The sequence below is a fragment of the Pimephales promelas genome, chromosome 2 (genome assembly GCF_988280905.1).
Source record: "Pimephales promelas chromosome 2, fPimPro1.hap1.1, whole genome shotgun sequence".
Taxonomy (NCBI): domain Eukaryota; kingdom Metazoa; phylum Chordata; class Actinopteri; order Cypriniformes; family Leuciscidae; genus Pimephales; species Pimephales promelas.
This window is the reverse complement of record NC_142770.1, coordinates 49942822-49950321: the sequence shown is the minus strand read 5'-3', so window position 1 is coordinate 49950321 and position 7500 is coordinate 49942822.

Here is a 7500-nt window from a genome sequence, read left to right as displayed (position 1 = left end):
GGACTCACGACGGTCTGATCAATGGTAGGGGGTGCTCTGTGTTTTGCACCACCACACTTGCCCTCTTCCATACAGCCCCGAAGGCCCGTTTTAGGACCGTCTTCCCTCCAGGTCGAGCTCCAGGGGGTGTCGGGCGAATCTGACTCTGGCCCAGGACGGGCCACCCTCCCTGGGCTGGCCAGGGAGGTCTGAGACCATGGGGCTTTGAACCCACGTCACGCCATTGGACTTAGTCGATTTTTCTCAATTTTTTTGGCACCAGAGCCGGACCCCGCCACGTGCGCCGGGCTCGTGCCCAGGAAAGATGCACCCTGCCTGGGGTGCACTTTTCAGAAAACCAGCCTGTCTTTTCCTGGAGGTCTCGTACTTCCAGAGCTCCGACGGGGCGTAGTCTGGATTTTATATGCCCACCCAGAGTGAGTCTGAGTGGGACTCACGACGGTCTGATCGCTGGTAGGGGTCCTCTGTGTTTGCCACCACCACGCTTCCCCCTCTCTCATACATCCCCGAAGGCCCGTTTTAGGACCGTCTTCGCTCCAGGCGGAGCTCCAGGGGTGGCGGGCGAATCTGAATCTGGCCCAGGACGGGCCACCCTCCCTGGGCTGGCCAGGGAGGTCTGAGGGCATGGAGCTTTGGAACCACACCACGTTATTGGACTCTGTCTATTTTTTCCCCCAAACTTTGGCACCAGAGCCGGACCACCACACCATGTGCGCTGGGCTCGTGCCCAGGAAAAGATGCACCCTGCCTGGGGTGCACTTTTCAGAAAACCAGCCTGTCTTTTCCTGGAGGTCTCGTAACTTCCAGAGCTCCAGCGCGGCGTAATCTGGATTTTTACATGCCCACCCAGAGTGACTCTGAGTGGGACTCACGACGGTCTGATCGCTGGTAGGGGGTCCTCTGTGTTTGCCACCACCACGCTTCCCCTCTCTCATACATCCCCGAAGGCCCGTTTTAGGACCGTCTTCGCTCCAGGCGGAGCTCCAGGGGTGGCGGGCGAATCTGAATCTGGCCCAGGACGGGCCACCCTCCCTGGGCTGGCCAGGGAGGTCTGAGGGCATGGAGGTTTGGAGCCACCGCACATTTTTTGTACTTTGTCGTTTTTCGAGATCTGGGCTTCAGAGTCGAGCCCAGGCTCCGTTTCAAGGTGGGCATTGGGCTTCGTTCTTGCCCAGGAGACCCGCACCCTGCCTGGGATGCACTTTTCAGAGAAACCGGGCCGCCTTTTCCTGGAGGTTCTCGTGTTTTTCAGAGCTCCACCACAGCAGAGATTGAATCCTCTTCCCCAGCCAGAGTGCACCCTCTCTGGCTTGGGTGAGTGCCTTGAGTGCCCTGGAGGTCCGAACCAACAGCACGTTTATGGACTTTGTCTATTTTTCCAAATTCGACTCCAGAGTCAAGCCGGCCAAGGGGCTCTCTGAAGGCCCCTCTCTCCCTCCCTCATCCTCTACAAGAGCCCCATGGTCCGTTTTAGGACCGTCTTCGCTCCAGGCGGAGCTCCAGGGGTGGCGGGGGAAATCTGAGTCTGGCCCAGGACGGGCCACCCTCCCTGGGCTGGCCAGGGAGGTCTGAGGGCATGGAGGTTTGGAGCCACCGCACCTTTTTGTACTTTGTCGTTTTTCGAGATCTGGGCTTCAGAGTCGAGCCCAGGCTCCGTTTCAAGGTGGGCATTGGGCTTCGTTCTTGCCCAGGAGACCCGCACCCTGCCTGGGATGCACTTTTCAGAGAAACCGGGCCGTCTTTTCCCTGGAGGTTTTCGTGTTTTTCAGAGCTCCACCACAGCAGAGATTGAATCTGCTTCCCCAGCCAGAGTGCACCCTCTCTGGCTTGGGTGAGTGGTGCCTTGAGTGGCCAGGGCCAACATCACCCACGGGCATCGGGCTTTATTCGTGCCCATGAGACCCGCACCCTGCCTGGGATGCACTTTTCAGAGAAACCGGGCCGTCTTTTCCTGGAGGTTTCGCGTTTTTCCAGAGCTCCACCACAGCAGAGATTGAATCTGCTTCCCCAGCCAGAGTGCACCCTCTCTGGCTTGGGTGAGTGCCTTGAGTGGCCAGGGCCAACATCACCCACGGGGCATCGGGCTTTATTCGTGCCCAGGAGACCCGCACCCTGCCTGGGATGCACTTTTCAGAGAAATCGGGCCGTCTTTTCCTGGAGGTTTCGCGTTTTTCCAGAGCTCCACCACAGCAGAGATTGAATCTGCTTCCCCAGCCAGAGTGCACCCTCTCTGGCTTGGGTGAGTGCCTTGAGTGGCCAGGGCCAACATCACCCACGGGCATCGGGCTTTATTCGTGCCCATGAGACCCGCACCCTGCCTGGGATGCACTTTTCAGAGAAATCGGGCCGTCTTTTCCTGGAGGTTTCGCGTTTTTCCAGAGCTCCACCACAGCAGAGATTGAATCTGCTTCCCCAGCCAGAGTGCACCCTCTCTGGCTTGGGTGAGTGCCTTGAGTGGCCAGGGCCAAAATCACCCACGGGGCATCGGGCTTTATTCGTGCCCAGGAGACCCGCACCCTGCCTGGGATGCACTTTTCAGAGAAATCGGGCCGTCTTTTCCTGGAGGTTTCGCGTTTTTCCAGAGCTCCACCACAGCAGAGATTGAATCTGCTTCCCCAGCCAGAGTGCACCCTCTCTGGCTTGGGTGAGTGCCTTGAGTGGCCAGGGCCAACATCACCCACGGGGCATCGGGCTTTATTCGTGCCCAGGAGACCCGCACCCTGCCTGGGATGCAGATCGGTTTGTGTGAGTCCTGGTTGGGTGAGCGTTACCCTTCTACATCACCCCCAAGGCCCGTTTTAGGACCGTCTCGGCTCCGGGCGGACAGCCGGGGGGCAGGGGGCGAATCTGCCTCCGGCCCGGGTCGGAGCTCCCTCCCCGGGGCCGTGCGTGGAGACCCGTCGCGCCCGGAGCTCCCGTGCAACCCCACGTTTTGGACTTGGGTTTTGGAGCGAGCGAGCGGGGTCGAACCCCGGGGGCCGAGCCGCCACGGAGTCCCCGAGCCCCGGGGACGAAGCCCCGGGAGCGAGGTCCCTCCGTGGAGGCGCGAGCCCCCAGGGCCCGGCCGCCCGCCCGGGGAGGAGAGCGCACGCTCCCCTACCCCTCAAAACCCACGTGGCTGGTTGCAGCAGACCCTGTGCACCGGAGGTTCCTCCAGGAGCGCGGGGCTGGGTGCTCTAAGCCCAAGTCATACAGGCAACCATGCCTCCCCGGGACTCCCCCTGCGAGCGGCGGCTGTTTGAAGGACGGTAACCCCACTGCACGGGGCTTCAAACGACCGTAGCTCGCCGAAGGCGGCTCCGATCGACGCCAAATTTTTATGGGCTGGAGAACGGGACGAGACCTTTCGAATGAGACCGCCCCCAGCCCCGTGGGCCCCCGGGGGCCCGAGATACGGGCCCCCAAAGCGCCCCGGAAGCGGAAAAACGCAAATATCTCGCCGAAAACTCGACGTGCCCGGCCGAGGCCGGGCTCATTCGAACCGTCTCGCCGAGCTGAACGCGTCCATATGCGTTTCGTCGTTTTTGGTCGAGTATTCGCGGAGATATCGGCCGAAAACCCTCGGCCGCGCTCTGAAATGGCGCCCGCCGATGACGTCACGATCCCGGGAGAAAATCGCCCGTATCTCCGCGACGCGAAGGCCCAGAGAGCTCAAATTTGGGTGGCGAGGTCCCACGGGGGCCCTCGCTCGAACCAGGGCGGCGGCGGGCCCCGGGGACGCCCCCTACCGGATCGCCGTTCGCCGGGACCCCCGACTTTGAACGGCTATAACTCGGGGACCCGGGCGAGTTGGACCTCGTGGGTGGGCTCTTTCGAAAGGCCCCGTCCGGCACTACGGTCGATTCGAGTTTGGGGAAGATTGGCCCAGGGGTTCGCGAGATATAAGCCAAAAAACGCCGCGCCTTTGACCGGGCCTAACTCCCTGACCCCGAGGCCCCCGGGGACGCGGGTGGCCTCTTTGGATAGGGCCCCTCGAGGCCTACGGAAGACCCGAGTTTGAAATTTTTTCGCCCGGCCGTCTTCGAGATATCGGCGAAAAACGGAATCTTCCCGTCCGGTGGGTGGGTGTGGGTGTCTCCGGGGGGCGGGGGGACTTCCAGGACCCCGGGGGGGGGGCCACCTGGCCGTGCCCGAGGACGGTGCACCTCCCTGGGTGTGCCGTCAGAGCCTCCGGGGCCCCGGAAGTCCCCGCCCGCTGCACGTTTTCGGACTTTGAGGGATTTTCGGGCCCGGAAAAGGGCCCCGAATTCGAACGCACGTAGCTCGGGGACCCGGGGGCCCAGAGACACCGGACTCGGGTCAAGTGTGGCGTCCCGGCGGGCCCCTCGCAAAGAGCCCGCCCCCGAGCTCCGGGGCCCCCGGGTCCCGGAGAAAAGGGGCCCGACGTGTCGGGGGGGCGCCCGGGAAGGAAAGGTCCCAGGGGCCCGGGGGAGGCGGGTTCCGAGAGGGCCCGTGGGGAGCCCCCGACACCCGAAAGGGCGAGCCGCTGGGACCTCCCCTCTCCGAGATACGGGCCGTTTTCTCCGAAAGTCGCCCGCGCGTAACGGGGCCCATCTCGGGACCGGGAGGTCCCAGCGGCTCGCGGCGGCGGGTGCGGGGCCCGCTCTCGGGGACCTTGCTCCTCCCGCCGTCCCGAGCCACGGGGACCTTCCGGTCCCGAGATACGGCCACTTCCTGTCCAGCTTTGACCGGGTGTAACTCGAAAAGTAAGCCGAGTTGGGGCTCCACACTCGGGGCTATTGGGGGCCTCTGGGAGGGCCCCACACGCCGGGTGTATGGGGCCCCAACTCGGCTTGGTTCCGGAGATATGGCCCTTTAAAGTTTCAACTTTGACCGGCTGTAACTCGAAAAGTGAGCCGAGTTGGGGCTCCACACTCGGGGGTATTGGGGGCCTCTAGGAGGGCCCCCCACGCCGGGTGTATGGGGCCCCAACTCGGCTTGGTTCCGGAGATATGGCCCTTTAAAGTTTCAACTTTGACCGGCTGTAACTCGAAAAGTGAGCCGAGTTGGGGCTCCACACTCGGGGGTATTGGGGGCCTCTAGGAGGGCCCCCCACGCCGGGTGTATGGGGCCCCAACTCGGCTTGGTTCCGGAGATATGGCCCTTTAAAGTTTCAACTTTGACCGGCTGTAACTCGAAAAGTAAGCCGAGTTGGGGCTCCACACTCGGGGGTATTGGGGGCCTCTAGGAGGGCCCCCCACGCCGGGTGTATGGGGCCCCAACTCGGCTTGGTTCCGGAGATATGGCCCTTTAAAGTTTCAACTTTGACCGGCTGTAACTCGAAAAGTAAGCCGAGTTGGGGCTCCACACTCGGGGGTATTGGGGGCCTCTAGGAGGGCCCCCCACGCCGGGTGTATGGGGCCCCAACTCGGCTTGGTTCCGGAGATATGGCCCTTTAAAGTTTCAACTTTGACCGGCTGTAACTCGAAAAGTAAGCCGAGTTGGGGCTCCACACTCGGGGGTATTGGGGGCCTCTAGGAGGGCCCCCCACGCCGGGTGTATGGGGCCCCAACTCGGCTTGGTTCCGGAGATATGCCCGTTTGAAGTTGCAACTTCTACCCAGTCTAATAATCCCAAAATAATAATTAAATAAAAAAAAAAATAATAATAAAAATAAAAATAAGCCGAGTTGGGGCTCCACACTCTGGGCCTGGGGGGCACCACTAGGAGATCCCCCTGTGCCCAGAGCGTGGAGCCCCGAATCGGCTTTCCACACCACTCACACCGGTTTCTGACTACCTTAAGAGAGTCATTGTTAGTCGCGCAGTTTACCCGACTCTGGGAACCGGGGCTTTGGGCTTGGGGGAGACCCACCGCTCGCCCCCTAACACGTCGGGGGGGACCAGGGGGCACCCGCCTGGACCCCCTCAGCCCCACTTCGGAGAACCAGAACGCTGGCCAGGGACCCCCACGGCGGTTGAAGTTTGAACTTCTACCCGGTGCATCCCGAAAAATTGAAAAAATAAAATAAAATAAGATAATAATAATAATAATAATAATAATTTTAAAAAAAATAAGCCGAGTTGGGGCTCCACACTCTGGGCCTGGGGTGGACCACTAGGAGATCCCCCTGTGCCCAGAGCGTGGAGCCCCAACTCGGCTTTCCACACCACTCACACCGGTTCCTGCCTACCTTAAGAGAGTCAAAGTTACTCCCGCAGTTTACCCGACTCTGGGAACCGGGGCTTTGGGCTTGGGGGAGACCCACCGCTCGCCCCCTAACACGTCGGGGGGACCAGGGGGCACCCGCCTGGACCACCTCCTGCCCGACTCGGAGAACCAGAGCTCTGGCCAGGGGACCCCCACGGCGGTTGAAGTTTGAACTTCTACCCGGTGCATCCCGAAAAATTGAAAAAATAAAATAAAATAAGATAAAAAAAAAAATAATAATAATAATAATAATTTTAAAAAAAAAATAAGCCGAGTTGGGGCTCCACACTCTGGGCCTGGGGTGGACCACTAGGAGATCCACCTGTGCCCAGAACATGGAGCCCCAACTCGGCTTTCCACACCACTCACACCGGTTCCTGCCTACCTTAAGAGAGTCAAAGTTACTCCCGCAGTTTACCCGACTCTGGGAACCGGGGCTTTGGGCTTGGGGGAGACCCACCGCTTGCCCCCTAACACGTCGGGGGGACCAGGGGGCACCCGCCTGGACCACCTCCTGCCCGACTCGGAGAACCAGAGCCCTGGGCAGGGACCCCCATCGCCGTACCCCCTCCTGCCCGACTCGGAGAACCAGAGCCCTGGGCAGGGACCCCCACCGCCGTACCCCCTCCTGCCCGACTCGGAGAACCAGAGCCCTGGGCAGGGACCCCCACCGCCGTACACCCTCCTGCCCGACTCGGAGAACCAGAGCCCTGGGCAGGGACCCCCACCGCCGTACACCCCTCTGCCCGACTCGGAGAACCAGAGCCCTGGGCAGGGACCCCCACCGCCGTACCCCCTCCTGCCCGACTCGGAGAACCAGAGCCCTGGGCAGGGACCCCCACCGCCGTACCCCCTCCTGCCCGACTCGGAGAACCAGAGCCCTGGGCAGGGACCCCCACCGCCGTACACCCTCCTGCCCGACTCGGAGAACCAGAGCCCTGGGCAGGGACCCCCACCGCCGTACACCCCTCTGCCCGACTCGGAGAACCAGAGCCCTGGGCAGGGACCCCCACCGCCGTACACCCTCCTGCCCGACTCGGAGAACCAGAGCCCTGGGCAGGGACCCCCACCGCCGTACACCCTCCTGCCCGACTCGGAGAACCAGAGCCCTGGGCAGGGACCCCCACCGCCGTACACCCCTCTGCCCGACTCGGAGAACCAGAGCCCTGGGCAGGGACCCCCACCGCCGTACACCCCTCTGCCCGACTCGGAGAACCAGAGCCCTGGGCAGGGACCCCCACCGCCGTACACCCCTCTGCCCGACTCGGAGAACCAGAGCTCCTGCACAGCTCTGGCCTACACCCTCACCAGCCCACCGGCCGAACCCGGGGGTCCCACACTTAAGCCCGG